Source organism: Nothoprocta perdicaria, unplaced genomic scaffold (assembly GCF_003342845.1).
Source record: "Nothoprocta perdicaria isolate Ctin4 unplaced genomic scaffold, notPer1 scaffold_316, whole genome shotgun sequence".
Classification (NCBI taxonomy): Eukaryota; Metazoa; Chordata; class Aves; order Tinamiformes; family Tinamidae; genus Nothoprocta; species Nothoprocta perdicaria.
The window spans coordinates 150177-172908 of NW_020455551.1; positions in this window are offsets into that span (position 1 = coordinate 150177).

The window sequence follows — 22732 nt, forward strand, 5'->3', positions numbered from 1 at the left end:
ATGCCAACAGACTTATCATAACTGAAAACTAGTAAAAGACAAAGGGTAAGTGTTTTCCATGTCCATCGGGTATGTTCCGATCTAAAGGGAGTTTTTAGAAAGAGGATTACAACGGAAGGTTCTGTTTCCTCTTCTTCTTCTGTCCCTTTCTTCTGGGACAGAAGGTACTTTGCCACAGGAGATAAATAAAATATAAGAAAGTAAAAAACCTTAGCATAAGAGTGTGTAGAAACACGGGTCTTAGGAACATTGCTCTTCTGACTCTTTTAACAAGACTACAGACACTACCAAGGGCATACACTTAGCCTTCCTCCAAAAAGGGAGATACATGCAAAGATTTCTTCAAGTTTTTTCCAAGATCAGTAATTTCTGTAATTCATAAACTCATACATGTGCAATCCAGAAAGTCAGCTTTCTATCAGAGACTCCCACCAAACTTTTAAACCCTGCAACAACATGCCAAACATGCCCATGACATCTTCAGATACTTCTAGAGAGGTTTTGCTCATTAAATATCTATTGATATTAGATGCCAAGCTGGCAGCTGTTGTAGTAAAGTCCTCTTTTGCACGGATGTATTTCCTTTTTCTGGTAATGTTTCCTGCTAGTCTAGTACAGATTATATGTAATCATTCTTCTCTACCTATTTCTGCTTTCAGCAATTTGGTGTCTTTATAGAATTCAAACAGCTTTCATTGTATTTTATACTGTATAGAACAAAAACATACAAATACTATAAACCATACTTTAAGTAGATTTTTACAATGGAACGGCTGTCTTGGATTTAGCATTGTCATTCAAAGAGTTTTCAAGAGTGCTTATTCTGAAATCACTGAGGCAGGTTTGTGTTCCTCTGAGAGTCCCCAGCAAACACGCAGCAAAGCACAGACCTACCCACAGTATGGGATGATCCAGTTTTAAAAGGAAAATAGGATGGACATCTGAAAGAAGATGTTGCTTCAGCAGCTGAGACTTTACTTAAAAGAAACCCTGTTAAGGATAGTATTCTTAGCTGCTTCAGCCCAGGGTGGGCTTTAACCACAGGTAGGCCTTAAAGCTCATATGTCACATATACAGTATTTTCCCTCCTAACCTCTCAGTAAAAATATGATGAAATAGAAGAATAATGTGTATGTGCTCCTAATGATTTATCCTGTCAAACTGTAGTACCAGAGCTGAATTAAAACCTATTGTTATCATCCAAAAACCTCTATCACCTATAGTGTTCAAATACAAATTATATTCCCTCCAAAGATTCATAAATTCTAATTAGCTTCAACTCTAAAGCCTTAGAGACTGTGATTAAGAAGATCATAATATCTTATTTTGCTGCAGGATCTCTCAAGAAGCGAAGTACAGTATTTGAAGAATAGTCTATATAAACTTAACAATCTAAGCGCATCATGTTCAGATCTGATATCTTTCATTAAGAAAATGCCAGCTGTCCCATTTGGAAGTTCATAAGGAGGGACAGGACAGATAAAAAGGAAGCATTTACGAGAGGAGTGTGGCAATTTTGAAATGCAGTTCTTGTGAATGCCTCTAAAAAATACTCATGATATCACAAATGTATTTCACAGTGGTGTAATTTGCAATAGAGCAATTTGGGTGTTTGTGCCTGAGTTATACCCTTACTGGTTTGTAACTGGAAGAGTGCCAAAGAACTTACTGTACTACTGTTTTGAATTGCCTGCTTTCCCTTGAGCTGTTGTTTTTTATTCTTACAGTTATACTTTCAAAACTCTGAATTTTTTTCCTTCAAAGATAGCTGTCTTTCACAGACTATGCTTTCCTCACCTTTGCTTTGAGCTTGTCCATTCTAACTCTCACCCAGCCCTTATGGCACAATGCCATTTTTCTTTTTATTTCCTGCCTGCAAACCCACATGCCTCCTTCTTCCTGTTTTTCACATAACTTTCTCCATTCCTCAGATATGCTTTTGGTATGATGCCTTGGCAATTTGCTTTGAGTTTCCTTCAATTACCCTCAGAATTGCTTTACTCACAGACAGTATGTTACCAGATAATTTCTGCAGCATTGCGACGCTCTGCTTATCTTACCTCAGAGAGACCTATCTGGTATCTACAGAGTAGCATCCAATTGTACTAAAGCCTGCTCAAGCTAGACTTTTTTGCTATCTTGTCCATCCGTTAACACAGAGGTGGAAACTCAGAGTGACTTTGTCTCCTTGCAGATCTATACAGTGCTACATACTCAAGTAACTATGGATAACAGGCAAAGCTGATTTTGAAAATATTACTTCCATTTAAATATTCTCAGAGCAAATATAACTGTTTCATTGAAGGAAAAAGAAACTATGGTCTTTGTATTCCCTGTCTTCACCTTCATCACTTAGTTGCTTTCCTTCCGAATTCCTTCCACTGGAAAGAGGCAGAGAAAAGAAAAAATAAGGGTATCTCTCAAAAACTTTCTTACTTCTCTCATTCTCTATTTTTTTCTGTTCTGTTCTCACAAACACTCCTTTTTTAATTAGAAGGAAAGAAAGTAAAACAAATTCGAAAAATCAGTAATTCAGTATTTGTATTTCAGAGGGATATTGGTCTTTCTCCCAACACAGCCATTGCATCTATTTGAGAGACTGAATTTGTTCTGTGGTTAGTGATTGCACCAGGAAAGCTCCTGAAGCCCCGAGAGATGCAGCATCAGTAGAGATCTCATCTTCCATAAAACTAGGCAGAAATTTTACCTGGCTGCTCTCAGGATAGATGGCTGAGGCAGACACCACCTATAACCCAGCCACAAAGGTGAGGATGGTCTCAGAATTGGGCTACATGCAGCTCCTGTCATCCTTTCCCTACAAAATCTGCATTTCTACCAAATTCTCACTACACTGTCCAAGACTACAATGAGGACCAGGAGCCCAGAACTGCTGAACGATAAATCTTCATAGTTATGCCCTTGCTGACTGCAGCACCTTGGTGTAGCATGATGCTCAACACATAACAGGATGGAGACGGATGGTTGGAGGTCACCTCTCCTCCTCACTTTTTCCCCTGGGCTTCCTGTGGGATGACATCTGCCATCTCTCAACCAAAACATGGGCATCTGTTCCTGTTAGCCAGCATCAGCAAACAAGACAGTGAGGGTTACATTTCTCCTTGTACAAATAGAGGACTTTGTCAGAGTAAGCAAGTAAGGCAGGAAAACTAAAAAGTGTCAAGAATCCATTTGACTTCTCTAAAGAGGTGGATCTTAGTTTTTCTACTCAGTTGGGCAAAAAATATAAAACCATAGTTATTTCTTTATGTGAGATAGAAAGCAGATCTGAGCAAAGTATTTTAGAATCTGAGAAGTTTTTCTTTTTTGCAGTATGGCATCAAGCCTCCTCAAATTAAAATTTTTACAGTGAAACTGTAAGGCATCTGCTTCTACTTATCATGTAATAAAGAAGAGCAATTTATCCCAGCAGAAGATATCAATGCTCCAAGAGCTTTTGTTGTCCTGGATACAACAAGGTTTAAAGGATTTCAGTTATCTCACTTCTGGAACCATCATCTTCCTTCCTAAATCCCTAAATCTTTGTTGTCTGGGAAAGAAAAGAGCAAATATCTACACCTCCCACGTCGGTAGCAAATATCTATACCTCCCAGCTGGTAGCACTTTTCAGAACAAGGTAATAAGATGACAAGTGAAAATACCCTAAAGATAGGATAAATACTCCTCAGCACCATTCCTTCTAAAGTTAGCCACTGAGAATTTATATATATATATATGCACATATATATATGCTATGTATAATAGATCTATGTAGTACTAAATATAGAATACAAAAATAACATAAATAGGGCATTAATTTCTTCTATTGAAGAATAAGAATAGTTCAATTGGGCTCACAACAGGCTCAGCTAGGAAATATCATACAAACCTTAAAATCCCAAACTTCATAAAATTACAGTAGAATGTAAAATCTGAATGAAGATTTGACTCCTTTTGCTCTCCTTATAAAATTAATCCTATTCTACTCTTTTTTATATATTTCATTCATCTTCTTTTTTTCTGATTCATTCTTGAAATAAAATTCATGTAAATGTTGGATAAGAAAGCATTTATTTTGCTGACATTGCAATTTACCAGTTTTAGTAAAGTCCCCTGCACATATACACTATTCTCAGGCAAATCCTGCATATCTGCATATATTTCAAATTTTATTCAACAACTACATAAACATGTACAACGACGTGTGTACATGTTCAATTTTATTTTTTTGTTTCGCAAATAAAATATCAATATATTGCTTATGAACTTTCCTCTGACTCACTCATGCTCTGTTCACAAATGTCTGGACAGTGTGTTAACAGCAGTTAAAAGTTAATGTTGTAAGTGAGATAGAGCTAGGTACAAAGTAAAAGGTCTCTTAGTTTTAAGGGGCATTACAATTCCCTAGCATTATACAAAGCGTGAACTAGCATAAAGTTTGTAACAATTATTTTCATTTTCTAACACTTGAAACTCTAAATTGTGTTGGATACTGCTAATTATAGAAAAGAGAACAACATACTGATACACAAGAGTGACTACTAATTAGCAACTCTGTGCAGAGTTTTCGAAAAATGTTTGTAAGATGTTCATTAATATTTATTAGAAAAAAAAATTAAAACTGTAACAGAGTATCTTATTTACCCCATAATATGTTACTTTTCAGGTTATGATCATACAGGATCTTCAACATAGAGGGAAGAGACCCAAAATTTGGGATGTCTCCAGTTTCATGACACTGTGCATAGGGAAAATGTGATGCTACCTGAATTTTGGTTTTAGTCCTCAAGTTTGGAAAACACCTAGAGAATTTTGAACCATGTAAAATCAGAGAACCAGAAATAGTGCAAATGGGAGTGATTTGGACAGCAGTTTTAAGAAAGTAGGTTTGTGGGTAATGTGTGAAGCATGGCTCTGCCATACGCTTTGAAAATAGCCAAAGTGCAATTTGGAATGGAATACAGAAGATATCATAACTGTGACTGCCTGTGTATTCAGCATATTTTGGAAACCAAAGCAAGGTCTTGATCCTGCCAATTCGAGAGTAGTGAACAGAATTACCTTATATGCTTTTTATTAGGCAATTTTTCTTTCTCTTGATGGGTCCTCTGTCAGTGACTTGAAAGTGTAGAAAGCCACATCCACAGGGAAAACAGTTTTGCAGGGATGTATAAATAGCTCCCTTTCCTGTTGTTGGTTTTGCCTAACCAGATGAGCAGCTAGAATGGAACATGCTATGTTTCAGGTTCACTAGAACTAGTCTCTACCCTACTGCCCTTCTAGACCCAGACTTTTCTTGAGCTTTGCACAAGTGAACTCAAGGAACTGGATGCAGATACATCAGTTGCACTTGTGGCCATCTGAAGATCTGCTGGGAAAAGACCGTCTCCTCTCCAAAGTGTACAAAATGAGCACCAGTGTATGGCCACACAGAAGCTGTTCTTCCCTGTAGGTCAAGTTCAACTCCATGCAAATAAAACTAATCCCTTAAGAAGCTACATTTAGCCAAGGATCCTAGTCAAGTTTATTATTTCATCTGAGCTGAGTATTCGAGTTTACCAGATGGGCAGAAATTCTGTCTCAGTCCACCCTTTACTCCGGAAAAGTTATTTCACTTTTCTGTCAAATGCAGTGAACTATTCAACCCTCAAATTTAATGCAAGGGCAATTTAATTAGCTCACAGGTTTAGTATTTTAATTGGATTTGAGTGAGTCAACCTTTCTGAAACTCAAGCAAAAGAGTTCTTGGCTTGGCTTCATGGATGTTATTCCTGCTTGCATTTTAGGTAGTACTAAAAGCAGGGTTGAATCTCTTTGAAGAACTCAGACTGAAACAGTGCATCCACTGCAATTTTATTATTTTAGTCACAGAAAAATTTGAAAAAAGGAAGTTATAAAACAAGCTTTCTCCTTCTCCATCCATTTTTGAATGACGGAAATGTCCATTAGGCTAAAACCAATTTGTTTACCTTGCCACATGTTCAACTATCAAGAAAAGAAAAAAGCAGGAAAAGGGGAAAAGATTAACTGCAGGTGAGAAAAAACTGTTTTCAGTTTCATCATGAAAAGGTGGCTCTTGATAAATGTGAGGACAGGTAGGTGAGATGAGAAGTGATGTTGTACCTCAGTTGTGGTAACGACCACAGGTCATCTAGACCAGGTCAGTCTAGACTAAATGAACAGGAGTCTCATCCTGTATTCTGGCAGCATTTGCTAGTTGAGAGGGCATTACAAAAACCAGTCTTAACCAATCCAACCCAGCCCCCTCAATAAAAACTCTATTTTATCCTCATAAGAAGTATGTTTTGGGATGGAATCAGCATTCAATCTTGAAGATAGGTAAAGAGAATTATTTTTCTTTCTTTCATTTTAGCTGCATTGCATTTGTAGGGTTGATAGTTGCACTAATGGGATCTTGATGTCAGCTCCAAACAGGAAAAGCATCTTGATGGTGCCTTAAGCCAAAAAACCCTTCAGCTGCTGTCTGCCCTGCTGTTTCCAATGCAGGGCCAGACAGCAATGAGTCGAAAGAAAGAAAGAAAAAAAGGCACAAAGAGGTGAAATGACTCCACCAAGGCTACATGATGAATCGCTGGCAGAGCTAGGAATAGCAATCAGCTTTTGAATTTGAATATATATTTACACACACACACACATATATATCTCCTGTTAACACCAGTATACACAAAACTGGAATTCAGGAAAGGGAATAAATTTACGAGGGGAGTGACAGAATGTAAACACTAAGGTAGATACTGACATTTAATTTTCTCACATTTATATTCCTAGGAGGAATTAGGCATTCTGTTTACACAGATTTATTGCTCTTAATTGCTTCCCACCATTTGGTGTAATATGAAGGAGGTTAAAAAAATATTATAATGCCTCTTGTGAAATCCCAAGTGCCTGCAGATTACGACGATTATACTATGTAACAAAAAAAGCAGTTTGGACACAAATTTGCACTATACAACAGAGGGAAAGAAGGGAGAAAGAAAAAGAAGTGAATGCCTGTTTAAAACCATTTTAAGCTAATAGGACACTTATGGGGATAGATGATGTCTTCTCTGGTAGATGGGAACTGTACTGTTGCATCTGAAGTCCTCAGCTGTCATTTAATCATTGCATATTCCTGAGCAAAGACCCTGGAGGGTAGGAAGCTCCTGGTTATGCTGGTCTGCGTCCAGCAGCAGCCTGTTGAGTTCATCCATTCCCAGCCACTTGCACTCGCCAAATGTTTTCCATTGACACTTTGCAATAGGGGGAAAATTAGAGTTATTAAAATTTTCCTGCAGAAAGTTTTCTCTTTCAAACACTTGTAGCTTCTGAGTAAAAATTTGTCTTTTAAATGTGGAATAATTTGTTTTAATAAAAAATATCTTCAATATTTTTAGTATTTTTCTGAAGAACAGCTCTAGCAGATATCTTGTGTCAATGAATAATTATGCAGTTGACTATCATTTAGTATCAAGTCATGATTGTGTATAACTCAGGTTAATTCTGTTCAAGTTTTAAGAGTTATGGCCAGAAAGGGAACTTCCAAATTCCGGTAAAGTCTGTGCTGCTGCACCATCATATCCTCTCTCTGTCTGTGCCAGCAAATGATCCTGCAGTGATTAATGTTTTGAGTCTTATGCACATCCTTCCCATATTCAGATCAGGCCAGCATTCTCCACTGGCTATGACATTATGCACCAGCTGAGGATATGATCTACAGTGTGTTCCTCTTTCAGTCCTGAATTCCTGTGGATGTTCCCAAATGCAAAATCATGAACAACTTAGGAGCTGCTCACTGTATAGATAGGAAATTGTTTCAATCAAGTAATTTCCCACTCGGTGATGATAATACATATTGTAACTTCAGTGCATGACTTTTACTGGTGATTTAGCTTATCATGCAATATCACAAAATCATTTGGCAACAGCAGTGTTAAGATGTCAAGCAGAGCTGTTGCCATGAGATAAACATTAGCTCAATCTTCTATTTTAGCTGGTAATTCTACATAGTGCTACAAACTATGATGAACATTTTCTGAAAATGAGGATATAGCATTGTGCAAAGAAGAGATAGATGTCTAGACATTCACCAAGTCAGTATGGTAGCAGTTTGAATGCATTTTTTAGAAATGATGGCTTAAAACTTTAGTTACTACACTTATCTTTAATTCAATATTTCCCCTGTTTTGGACAGAGGAAATGTCAGAACTTGATATGTTCTGGTGCTTCCTCAGACTAGTATTGCTCTCTGAATAGGTTTCATTGTACAGACAAAGATGAGAGCAGGGTTTAGTCTTTCGTATTTATGTTGTCATTTTCTAGAAGTATGCTAAAAATAAGAGAAAAAAAAAGCCAAAAAATAACAGATAAAAACACCCACCTGGACATGAAATCCAATTCAATGCCAAGCATTTGCTGTCATCTAATTTTGAAGATACTCATTCACAAGGTGTCCTGTGGTAAATTGCTCCAGAAAGGAAAGGAAATAAGACAGTGGAAGAAAAATTTCCTCTTAAGCTTCAACCTATTTCTGCTCCATCCTTTTCTCTGTTTAGAATTCAGTTCTTTCATATGTCAGTGCAGAAATCTCCAAACATTTCCAGGATATCTATTAACACACTACTGAATCCTATTAAACTGCTGCACTCCTCCAGTGCTCTTTTTGGAGTCCTGATAACGCTCTTTGAGCATATCCTGATCTGTTCTTTGTGCAGTGACCCCAAAGGATGCCTGCAAAGGGATATCCCATCTCCATCCCACACCACTTCACCAGATAGGGATGGAAACCAAACACGCCCCACAGCTATTTCAACCAAACCAGGGTGAAAATAATAATAAAACAAATACCAGTCCTCAACTGTGTGTATTTATATGTATACAATTCCTACACTGCTTTCACTTCCAGCAAGAAAGGACCTTCCTTTGTGGAGACTTCTGAGGGGAACCTGCCTTTGACACAGGCAAAAATAGAAGCAGTCCTTTCTGGGTGCTGTATTTTGTAAATACTCCACAGAGGATCTTCTTAGCAAAAAAATATACATTGTGATGTCTTTACATGAACTATCCGGTGAATATAAGCTAGTAAGCACCTCTCTTCTCATGATAAGTCCTCCTTAAATCACGTTCACTTCTCCTTTTCCCTCTTGAAGCATGTTGGTGCTTTGTCATTGCTGTTTTCCTATGCTGCATGTTCTCCTCAATGCTTCTTTACTGGTGACCCTGTCATTCCTACATGGCTTCCAGAGCAGGCTGCTTCTCTGCTAATACTACACTGAGGAGAGCATGGGATGGGACCTCCCTTTCCTGCAGTGCTTCTCTCTATTCTCATGGCTGCTGCCCACTCTCTTCTCACTCAAATCTGGTTATACCTGGGGATTTTAAATCCTTAACCAGATACTGGAGTGATTGCCTCAAAAAAAAAAAAAAAAAAGGACAGAAAAAATATTCTGTTACTAACAGAGATTGGCCAGCTTCTGATGTAGGTATAAGAATTGCTTCTCACCTTAAGTGAGAAATGAAAATCTCAAAAGAGATTTTTTTTATTAAAAAAAAAAACACCTAAAGTATTGAGCTGTTCCAGTGCAGCTTGTAAAATATAGCACCAGATGCAGTAGAGTATCTTGTAAAGGAATCTAGGAAGCAGAGACGTGGGATTTCTGGCTATTTCAGCTCAGTTCTCTGAAGCAATTGCTTAAGCCTCTTCTGTGGTCCACAGAGTCCACATGGTTAGGAGACCAGCATGGTGGAAGAGTGAATTAAGATGTGAAAGTTATGGGTGTCATTCAGTAACTCATACTGCTAGGACTGTGAGCAGCAGGTGCCTTAAATAGAGAAAATTAGATTCCTTGGGCAAAACCTGCCCTCTCCGTAAGGCTAGCTAGGCAGAGGTTAAAATTTTGTTTTATTTTTTGTTTTTTTCATATATATATCCAAGCTGACATATTTATATTCAAGGGCAGTCCTGCTTTGTGTTGCTGATTTGTGTGTATAGGGAGGATAAGCACCTATAAATATTCCATAAATATTTCTCTTCCAGGAACAGCAAGGAAGATAGTTTCTAGTTCCTCACAGATCCCCAAATTTGACTATGCTGATTTACTCCACATGGAAGAATTGCCCAACCCCTGCCTAATGTAATCAAGAAGACATGTAATTAAACCATGTGAAAATGCCAGTCTATGTACCATTAAAACTAGCTGGACTGGGAGCACTAAACATTTTGCAAAATGCAAGTGTTTGCATTCAATCTGAAACACTTCCCTAGCTGGAACAAGGGATGGTGACAACACTCTGATTAATAAAAGCAGACCATGAAGTAATAAGCAAAAGGAAATTCTTATCTCCAACTTGCTTAATGTTTGGGAAAATTATCTTCTTGTTTTGACTTAGACATTTCAGGGTATGGCTGAAGGAAAGCTTTAAAAGAGGAATAGTCGAGCTTGCTTAACACTTAAGTTCACGTCACTTCAGATCTTTTATTTCTTGTTTCATTTGTTAACCTTTCCCTACAAATCTAAGTATTTTGCCTGATGCTCCTTTGACTGGAAATTCCTGTGATCATTAAATATCACGGAATTAAAACCAAAAGCAATTGATATGCAGCGCTTCCCTAAACTGATTGATGGTGCTATAAGAAGGACAGGATCCATGAAGATGAAGCTGTTTTCTCTTTATGCAAACATTGTGGCTCCTACCTCATTAGATGTACATATAAACTGTAAACTGCAAAAGAAATCTTTGAATAGAGATTTTCCCATTTGAAATCTTTCCCATTTGAAATGGGAATTTGAATTTCCACTTGTTCTCCTGGTGGGAATTTTATTATTAAAGCTTTTACCTCTACCACTCTTCTTTGTTAGCATGCTCTGCTATATCAACTAATGCAAGTGTGTATGGAAAGGCTTTTCTGCCTTAAACTGTTCCTTCTGATCCATGCCACCACGTCACACCATGCTATGCCAAGACTACTCTCAGCTCAGAAGGTTTTCCCAGAGCTTTAGCTCTTCTCTGAGGTGACAAATCCAGCTTTCCAATGCCCTCTGCAGCACCATGAAGTGGGGAACCATTCCCTGTTCCCAAGACACCTCCTTTTTCTCCACAGCTCTGTGTCCCACAATTTATTTGCCATTATCCATTAACCTCCCACTGTAATCCTTCCTATACCTGCTGTCACTAGCCTATTGAAAATCACCTTCTTTCTGTGAGTGCTCTGCTGGTATCCAGATTCCCGGGTTTATTCCTGTGTTCCAGCACTGACCTTCCCTCATGCCTGACTTTTTCGGTTTCGTGATGAAGCAAAGCAGCTGTAAAGTGGGAATGGCAATTCCCACCATAAGCAGGAATTCACCATAAGTGAATTCTTGTCACTGCAATGTCACTGCAATTGAACTAAAGGGGACAATCTGTTGTCCAGATGTCCAAACCAGAACATGGTGGGTAGAGAGTCCAAGGAAGAACAAAATTGTCCATCTCCAGCTCTTAAATGAAGGAACAATAAGATTAATTATCTCATGCTTTTGAGGCAAGAGAAGAGAGAAGCAGAGTAAGAAAAAGGATGTGTGGGCTCTAAGAAGTGACTTGAAGAAAAGTATCTAAATACCTAATTAGACATGAAACCAGGCTTAACCATGTCTGTACATGGACATGATGATTTTCTTACCTGTACTGAAGGATCTGAACCCCAAAGGGAGTTACCTCCTTCAGCCGAAATGCTGCAACTGGGAACTGTGGATGAAATCACAAGGTGAATTCAAACTGATATGGTGGAGAGGGGAAGGCAAAAGGCCTTTGCATAGGAAGATATATTAAGAGGTGGGTACCCCCTTTCAGGCAGTATGGAGAACAAGACTGATTCAGTCCAAATATCTGCTAGCAGAGGTCCTGGACCACCAGTGACACCAAAGAGATGACTTAACAGGTTTTTCCACCCATAGCTTCCATGTTTTGGGTTAAATGAGTAGGAACTGAGGATTTACATATGTTTATTAAAACATCTAAAGATCATTCCTCCTGGCTGCGTCCCATAGGCTGCTGTCACTTTGGTTTCCTCTGCTACTGTCACAAGCCCAATTTCCACAATTAAGGAAGGACTGCTTTTTAAAGTTTTGCTGAGTTCAGTAAATCTGTCTGGCAATTGTACTGCTGTGTAATTAAAGTATTTATGATGGAGACACAAGTAAGGTGGATGCTGTAGTAGCAGTGTAATGACAGGACATTTCTCTGACTGATGCTAAGCTCCAAAACGCTGCTAATTTTCACATCTCAAGCCTAATGGCTCATTCCTGTTCTAGGGAACAAGCAAGCGTGAGAGAGAGAGAGTGAGAACACTCAGTGGCTCATTCTGTAAAAATCAGCAGTTACATAGTATATGCAAACCAAAAAACCAGCAATTCATCCCAGAAGCTGTGGGGGGACGCACAGAAGGCAGAGTTCAGGCAATAATTTGCTCGTTTGTTTGGACATTGCAAGACAAACCGCTCTCACTCAGCAGCACACACAGGAGCCGAAGATGTTACAAGAACTTGGCACGGCACATTTAAACATCTGGGGTAATGATCGTCACTGGATTGAAAGCCTGTGCCGGTTGCTTCCCAGTAAATCTGTCTCAGGCTTTTCAGCAGCTCACTTTGGGGCTCTGCCGACGCCGAGGATGCTCGTTTCAGCAGTGTGGATGTCAAGCATCCTTCTCGGCCATGGCCAGCAGGGAAGGAGCCTGGCTCTTCTCCTCTCCCTGGAGCCCCCTTGGTGGGAGCGGGACAGGGTGCCCTGGTCCCGTGGGAGCATCCATGTCATAGAATCATAGAATGCTTAAGGTTGAAAGCGACCTCAGAGGTCATCGAGTCCAACCCCCCTGCTCACGCAGGGTCACCTAGAGCACGTGGCACATGGTTGCGTCCAAGCGGGTTTTAACTTAATCCTTCTTGATTCTTCTTCCTGCTCTACATTCTCCACCTTCTATTTTCAGGGGGGTTGATTCTTTCATTTTATGTTGGTAGAAACACTGCTGGTTTCAGGGAATTCACTGTTAAGAAAAAGAAAATCTTCCTTTGAAGCCTCCTTTTATTTGTCTTGGATCCTGTATGGGTAAACTTTCCTCTGACATCATACCACCAGCACCAGATAAACCATGCCAGATGTGCCAGTTAAGTAGCCTAGTATTTAAATACATATTTTAAATACATATTTACAGGAAAAGGCACTCAGTGAGCAGTCCTTGACTCAAGACTCTGACTCCACCAGACCGGCACGTCCCAGGGCTTTCGGCTGTTACGACACAACACAAGGCAACATCTCCTGTTGGGCTTGTGATTTATCTCTGGAGACAGTCTTTTGGCTTGAGCTTTGCATTTCAAAGCCATGCGTTACACTAACCACAATGCGCAGAGCCTCAGAGAAGCAACCCAGTGCAACGCTTAAAGCTTTCCCCTGTGATTTATTGACACTTAGCGTGCTCTAGGTATGTCTCAGAGCTTTGAAATGTCCACAGAACTGCATGATTGCTGTTGCTCTCCTGGTGTGCTCCTTGGAGACAAGATATAAGGCACAAAATGGCAGAAATGACCTCAAAAGTGGAAGCAGCTCTGCAAGGTCAGTATGCTCCAGACATTACTGCTTTGTCTCCAGTGTCACCACTTCTGCCCCTTCCACTTGCAAGCTGCCCTATGTACAGCTCATGTTTACAATAAACTACAGATTTCTGATAAATGAAGGGCATTAATGATAATTTTCCCACAGGGCAACCAGAAAAGGAGATGCACTTCTCCTGTTGCCTTTTTTAATATGCACTGTAGAAACCCTAAAGGTCCCTACGAATAAAAGCAGACACATATAAACATGCAGCCTCTATCCCCTGGCAAGCAGCTCACTGTGAGACTCCCAGTAGTAACAGGAGCCTGACTGTGCAAACAGGGCATGAATGTCCCTTCTCAATGCACTACCTATTATAATCTATGCAAATAATTATGATTTCTCACCTATACATAGCTTCTACTGAAAGCTCGCTGGTCCATTCCAAGGCACCTTTTACAACGGCAAGTTCTCCACTGTTGTCTTTCAGACTGCTACAAGTTTTCCTGTGCCAGAGGTATTAAAAGTCAATCTTGGCTAGCATATTGATCCATGACCACTGGGAAGTGACAATGAAGATCCTTACAGCCCAGATTTTATCCTACATACAGAGCCTGGCTCGGACAGGCTGTTTTTCTCCTACACTTGGCAAAGTCCTGAAACAAAACCAGGAGATTTTACATCTACATTAGACATTATAGCAGTCCAAGAGTCACTGTACTCCTCTGCTCTCATTCCTTTTAATGGCATCTTGATGGTATCTCACAAGGACACATGCTTGAGTCTAGACAACATAACATGCTGGCACTGCCCCAGTGGTGGTGAAGTACATGTGGACATGTGGCTCTTCTCTAACCCTAATGCTATGACTCCCCTCTACACATCTTCTTGTGAAGAACACCCCAGTGCTTTTCTCGAGATGCTCTTGAAGGTGACCAAAGCAGATAAGCAACTATCTAGGATTTAGTGGTGTGTGAGGGGATGATCTATGCCCAGTTCAGTGACTCAGCCTGTGCTGGGAAAGCCACAGTGCCCTTAGTGCATTGCTGGGTGGTATAAAAAAGATGCAATTGGAAGAAATAAAATGATTTTTACCATTCAATGCTCTTGTACTTTTAATGAGTTCTCTAAGTCCTCACGAAGAAGGCATATTCCAGTAAGTGAGAGACAGCAGAATCACTTCACTTGAGAGTAATATTACATTAAAGCTAATTTTACCTTCTTCCCTGGCATTGGAAGAACTTACCACACCATGAGGTTTGTCACACCACATACCAGAATGCATTTTTTGGCCCTCACAGTCTATTTAAGGTTTCTTGTGGGTGAAACTGAATCCATGTTAGAGGTTCCTGCTCACAGCCTGAGCACCATGCAGACTTCCAAAATGATTTCAAACACCCATATCTATGCTGCAATGCACAGGTGTAGCCACACCAAACACTACCACCCATTTGCCCTGGCTGTTGGCACTCAGGAAGATTATAGAGGACCCTTAACTGAGGAAGAGCAGGTGACAACTTCTCATGGGACAAGCCATGACACAAGCCATGACAGGTTTTGATGGGACAAGCCATGCTATGGTCAGGCCTCACCATCCTCAAGCCATAGGAGTAGGCAATTAAGACGGTAAGTGAGTCTCGAGAGCAGGAATAGACTTTTGCTTGGCCAACAGGATGGGTTTTCCCAAAAAGGATCATGTGCTAGGCTTATATACAGCTGCAGAGAAGTGTGATGTTCACCCATGTATTAGAATGGGAGAAGATATAAATTATTATTATATGTCTACTTGTCTATCTCTATATATCTACTATATATCTATTTATCTCTTTGTCTATCATAATTATCTCTATGATGTATATAATAATAAATTATAGAGTTGTCATGTTCTCTATTTGTACTCTGATTCATTGCATCTGCATTCCTGGTGGAAACTGATAGAAAACCTGCTGTTTGGATTCTCGGTATACTCAAAAATGAGTAGGAAGAGAATGAAAGCCAAAATATTTACAGACATATCAGACCTCACTGAAAAATATTTTAGCTTTCAGTAGCATTCTACTTGTGTCCTTAAGTGATTCAGAGCTTTAAATAAATAGTTTTGATTGCCTCAAGTGTTCTAAAGAAAAACATTTGGATTGCAGTGATATTCCAGTAGAGTACAGATAAAACACTGTCTATTAAACTAGGCAACTAAAAAAAATCATTTATGAGTGAAGATGTAAATTTTGTGTTGTCCTTAAGAATTTCACAGGAAAATTTGGTAGGTTTTGTAAAGAACATCTGTTCACAACCCATGTCTAAAAAAAGAAGGTGCAAACAGGTTGTATCATTAAGCTAAAAGATTACATTTCTTGGGGAATTACTTGATAGCAAAATTAACCTAAAAAAAAAACCCAAAAACATTACTTTTAAGCAACAAAGTCTCAGCCCATTCAGTTGAGCTGAGTCAAGTAGTTCAGACACTGTTGGCCAAATGTAAAGAAATATTTACATCCCTGCAGGCAACATAACACTTTTAATATATTTTGCAGAGCTATCTGTCTGAGCTTTCCCTGGCTTAAGAACCACAAACTATGAAAGTGTAAAAACAACTGGTATTTTGGTTTATGAAATGCCATCTTATGTGAAATGATGAAAAAATGAAAGGTGGGATTCAACAAAGCAGTCCAGCGAAAGGGTTCTACTAAATTTACCGATAGAGACTTTCTCCAGAAGAATTTTCCTTTGATTCTCACAGTGAGGAGACTCAGCTGCCTTTTCTATTACGGTAATACCTTTTTCTATACACCTATAATTTATGTGGACATCTGTCTAAAATAGGTAGATAGGATCCTGGGCTAAAATTTTAGTACTCCCAGAGAGCACAATCACAATATTGTGCCTAATATCTAAGGATCCATTGACCCAGCAGTTCTGTCTGCTACAGCTCTGCACCTTCTGACCAGTCCATAGTGCCCAGTTGAAATTAATATCGGACTCTGCTTGCAAGAAGATGACAACTTCACCTAACTGGACACAAAATCAGTCCTGCAGGGGACTGCCCATTGCAGAACTCTTTCATGCATCTATTAAAGCTGTTCAAATTAGCCAAATACAATTAAATTAAAACTGATGGCAAAAAATCTTGTGTTTGACAGGGAGGAATAGCTTTAACTAGAAATATAACCTACATCCAACATCAAACATTCATACGGATGCTAATCCATGTGCTGCATAATGTTTTCCCCTTTGATGGTTATAAATTACATGCTGTAACTTAAAATTCGGAAAATGTGCCATCCCAGGAATAAGGAAGGGAAAACACAGCAGTATTCACCTGCCAGTTTTAATGCAGAGGTGTAATAAATAGCAGCTATATGTATATGTATGTGTATATATGTGTGTATATTTAAGGTCATCGCTTCAGGTCTGCAACTGTTCTGCCATATTCTAAAAGCCAGAGGGGCATGCAGAGGGAAAGTATCTGTAATCTTAACTCCTTTTTTGTCTTGCAGGTTCCTACTTATTTCACAGGGTCTCGATGCCATCTGCCATATACAGATGAAGACATTGACCCATGAGCTTCTGAGCAAATGGGAAGTATAAACACATTTGGATTTCTACCTGCTATCACCTTATATTGCTAACCCAAGAGGTGACCAAGGAATCTCTTGTGATTCAATTTTTTTTAAATGCTTCTTCATCCTAGTTCAAGTCCAAATATAGCATGGTTCTCATGCTATATTTGCAAATATTCAGATGCAAATGCAAATATTCAGATTTGACTTGTTTTATTCCTTATGCACTACTCTAAAAATTTAATAAATGCTGACAAATCACTGCCTGGAACGTACACTGCCCCCTGCCCTCACCCTCACTAAAAGGAACACCTTTTGTTTTTCTTTTGAGGTATTATACTGATTTTCTGGAGTAGAAAAGCCTAACTTCAATACTGTAGAATCTAAAATTCTAGATATCAGCAAACTAAGTGAATAGAGGATTAAGAGCATCTACCTTCTTCTGCAATGTCTAACACTGGATGAAAGAAAAAGCAGCCTTTGTGAGGCAGATAGATCTCCCACAGATCATACTGGCATTGCAGAAAGTTCCCACATTTTAATAATAAACTTCTCAATAATAAACTTGAAAGGTTTCTATTGGGAGGTGGAGCCTTGTTCTGATCATCCCATTAAAAACAATGTTACTTCCCTAGACAGCAGCTGAGATGACTCAGAGTTTGGATGATGACCAGCGTAAATCTGGGGCAGCAAGATGAGACAATTTGTCTTGGAGCTACTGCTCAGTAGACTGAGGCAAATCAAGTGAAAAAAATGGTCAACTACATGAAATTGCAGGAAAAAATAGCAGAACAAATTTTGGTACTAATAGTGGAATAAATAGATTTGTGTCACGGAAGTGACACTGATGGACGTCTGGGTGAAACAAAATTTTATCTGCAGGGGAACTGGCCAATTTGTAACTCAGATAATCAGAACACAAAATAATATTGCCTGAGAACAAACGAACTTGCTGGATTTTTTCTAGTTGACTTAAAGTAAGATTATAAGACACTCAAAATTGTTTTAGTAAAGTTTGCAGAGACCTCTGGTCAAAGAGAAGCTATTTGCACATATATAGTTAATATTTACAGTCAGAGAGAAAGACAGGAAAGACAGCCTGAGACTTCAGGTTCCCTGCCACAAAACACAAATTTTAAGAGAGGTTTCTTTAAATCAAGGTTTCAGAATTCATCCATCAGAGACCATTCATTGCTTCTGCACAAAAGTGTAATGGGCATTTCCCAGCACTGTGGCCTTTAATGGGAAATTAAGTTTCCATAAACTCAACATTTTATGCAAGAAAAATTTAATTTTGCTTGAAGTATTCAAATTTCCCTTGGGAAAATCAAAACGGAATATTTCCTTCCCTGTATTGGATTGACCCAAATCAAAATGTTTAAGTTTAGTTTTTTAAGTGAACAAGAATATTATATTTCAAATCATTTTAACCTGAACCTGCATTTGACTTTGGTGCTTTGCTGGGTATAAACTGTCTAGGAGAAAAAGGGAATAAGACAATTTGCTCATAAGTGAGTATGCTCATAAGTAAACGTTTTTAATTGAGTAACATTAAAATGTTGCATTTAGATCCAAAACATTTCAGCAAAATCTTTGGATACTTCCAAGCTGAATTTCTTCAGAGCTTTTCCTTCTGTGAGAAAAATAAAAAAAAGCAATGAAGAAAGAAAATGTTCAGATAGTCAGAACTGCAGAGAGGATATCTTTTTTTCTAATGCTATTCAGCCCTTAGATCGTGACATCAGTTTTATGTCACAGCAACTCCACTGAGCTCCACTGGATCACACCATCTTAAAAGAAGTGATCTGACATGCAAGAGTACAGTTCACAGGGCACATATTTACTCAGAAAAAAAGAGGTGTCTTATGGTGCCCCGTGTTCACACGAATGTTTTCACCCTTTCTGGGATTGCAAATACACTGAGGAGGTGGAGAATCAGGAGGTGGAGATGCTGATCTCCTAGGTTATGATGCCAAAAACCTTCTCACCTACTATTATATGAAAAGGTCAACCCAATCCTCCTCGACCAGCTCCTCAAATTGCTCCTCAAAAATGCATAGCCTTCTCCTGCAAAAGGAGAAACAGTGCAAAAGCTACTGAAACAGGACACAACGCTGCATTGTTTCCCTGTGTTCTCTCCTCTGCTTTGTTTTCTATTTGCATAAGGGGCATCTTGACTTTTGCTAAACAGCAGTCTCTTCATAACAGGAACAAATTGGTGAACAGACCTTTTCTCTTAAAATGTAAAAGGTCTATGTACCTTAAAAGATGCATAAAGAATAGGTGTTTAGGGAGCAGAACTTCCTATAAATCAGCAGGAATACTCTACATTCATCAAAAAATCCTGCATCCATATGTCCGCAAGGCAAAAGTTTGAGATAAACCACAGTATCACCTGGGACTGAATAGAAAGTGAAGCCTGCATTTGTGGATGAGGATAGACAGGGAGGTTTGGAGAGTTTATGTTATTTTTACATATTTTTAATATATATTTGCATTTTACAGATTGCTTCATGTTTATTACACTTAGAACTTGTAATTATATGGAGTTATTCCAACTTCCACTTCAGCCACAACTTGTAATATTTGGATCTCATTCAAAAGCTGCTTGCTAAAAGCAGTCCGGACTGAATTGAGAGGGACATCATTTTATAGCAGAGATGCCCCAGAACAGCACCAGCACTATTGTGTTACTCACCATTGGATTTTCAGGACTGGGATCCACATCCACATGGAGGACACAGGATGCTGGTGCTGCAGCACATGACTTGCTTGGTGTCCTCAGCTGTGGACAGACAAGTTGAGGGGTGCTGCTGCCATGCATTTTTGGGAAATGTCATGCCCACCAATCCTCTCTTAATGACACAGGAATGAATCAGGAAGGTCGGGAGGTTGGGAACGGGGCTCGCCTGCAGGGTGCATGTCGAGAAGAGCACAGCACTATTTATCTATTTGTTCTGGTCTGCAGGATCATAGCTCTGATTCACATCTCCAGCCGCCACAGTATGAAGTGCTCCAACAGTTCCTGATAAATGTAAACAGAGACACCAAATAGTAATAGTCTTGGCCACAAGAAAAATTATTCACATTCCACTTGCCTCACACTCAGCTGTAGGAATGAACTATTGGACGTTGTAGTTTTTGTGCTTACTGATTGCACAACCCACTCGAAGCACCATGGAGGGCAAAGCCAAACTCAGGAAGAGGAGATTTTTGTACCTGGAATGATCTTGAGAACAGTAAGTTTGGGTCATGCTCGGCAGCTTTTCTTCCTTTTCCTTTTTCATATGAAACTGCTGAAAAGCTGCCCTACTAGGAAGCTGAAATGTGCACCATGCCAAGCACAAAATCCTTGCCCAAGAGTACAGATTAATGCCCTACAACATTTCTGAGCAGTGCTAAGGAACAGAGGAGCAGTTCTCATGAGTCTGATACATTGGTGCCGTTCAGCAATTAAACAGCAATATGTAGATGAATCCAGTGCCAGTTTTGTTCCTGAAGAATGTTTTATGTCTAGCTGCAAACCACATTATCACCATTTTAAGACAAGATTTCACTTAGTTTACATAGATTGGAACCCACTGCAGCTGTCTCTGTTTTTGATACAGACACGGTGCCTGGGAATGCAGGGGCTGGTGTGTAAGGCTCCAATACGACCTGAGAGAAAGAATTTTTCAAAATTGATTATCATGGGACTTAGAATTTTCCAGAACTTCTGATCTTTAGGAAAAGAATGATTGAGATTGACTTTGGACATTAAAAAACATCTCTAATTGTATCTCACTGTGATTTGACTTTCAACGGAGCATACAACCTTGGTCTATGAGGAAACAAGGATACCTTGAAGCCAAGCACCCTCATTTCACCAGGTTCAGCAGAGCAAGCTTGGATTCCTATGGCTTGCTTGGATCTACCTCTATGGCATTAACAAATAAAACACAGATCTTTGTTGGGCTCTTGGTGAATTACTTTAGTAAATAAAGATTCTGAAACAAGGAATACAACATACTTGTTCTTAGTACTTGCTCTCCAATGTACTTTACCAGAAGAAACCATTTTTTTTTTTCCCGCACACTGGGCTAAGACCTTAACATATGAAAGGGCTTTATGATTCATCCACATTTTTCACACACAACCCTAAAGGAACATCTGCTTTTCATTAGATAATGTCTCAATTTCACATCTGTCAGGTGGTTTTCTGGGAAGAGAGAATAATGATTAGAAGGCACTCGTCCTTTACCACCACATGCCTACAGCCACACTGAAGGAGAGGGTTCAGGGCCAACCTGAGGAGCTTACAATTGTATCTGCAGAAGACTTGGGCATGGCAACACCCAGCTGTTCATATGTAGGCTTTTAAGCCATGCCAGAGCCATGGTCTAGACATCAAGGCACAGGAAGGGTGAAGTATCTCAGACTGAAACTCATACAGCAGTGGTGAAGCAGGAGATGAAGCTCGTGAGTGAGAAATTGGAAGATACTGAACTAAGTTCTGCCTCTTTCTACACGAAGGTTTTGACACTCTGGCAGATTGTCACCACGGTAGCTCTCCCAGAGCTCATACTCCTCTTCCAGTAACCTTCAGGAAATGCCAGTTGGGTTTGTGACACTCTGTGGAGAACCAAGCTAAGCGGCTCCCGCGGCCCAGGGAACACTCTGTGACACACAGATGTCCCCTGGAAACCTGTGTCTTCTTGAGCACACACACTGAGAGTGCAGTCTTTTTGTATGCAGCTGTCCCCTTCTCCTCTGGGAAAATCCATATTGGCCTCAGGATGGCCAAGGGATCAGCTGGCCCCTCAGAAGATTTTTTTGGCAACTATATTTCTCAGTGAACTGGGAGAAGGTTTCATGGTAGGTGTAAAATTAGAGAGTTGTCCAGTTCTTTGCTCACTTTCTGGCAGCCAAAGTAGGTGGCAGGAAGCATGTAGGGTTATTTTGGGTCCCCTTGCACCGTACAGTATTTTGTCTCGACAAACTGCTTCATTTGGGACTCTTCCTCTAGACAGGCTGACAGCTGGGGACAACCAGGGTTAACTGTAGCATCCGCCTTGTGACAAATGGCAGTGACATCAGGGGGACTTTAATTTTTTATAAGTATCCCTTGCCAACTCGATTACCACGTCAGCACAGACCTGGAGTTAAAACTGAAAGGGACTAAGCACTAGCCTTTCCATTTAAGGCTGGCAGAGTTTCCCCTCTCAGTGGAAAAACGTCACACTTAGGGTTGTCATTGGTATCTACCACCGCAAGCCTTATATTTGGTCCCCTTTAAGCCTGCGTCCTGCAAAGCCATGTAATTGCATGCAGCTGCGCTTGCAAGGCATCCTCCACAGCCAGAAAGCGTGCACCAAAAAAGACCTGGGTGCAGGACTGACCAGAAAGCTATAGCAAAAAAAAGGTGCTGGTAGCCACAAAAAGACCCATTTGGTCTGCCCTCCTCTGCTGCTGCTACCTTGCAGTCTATGACATGTAGAGAGGGGGAGGTCTGAGCAAGGCAGCGAGCAAGAAATTCCTTTCCTGTCGAAATCGGTATTTCCTTCGTACCGGCTGCTCTGTCTGGAGGGTGTGCTCTCTTCTGTGTCACTTCGAGGAGGGCTCCGGTATTCTTATTA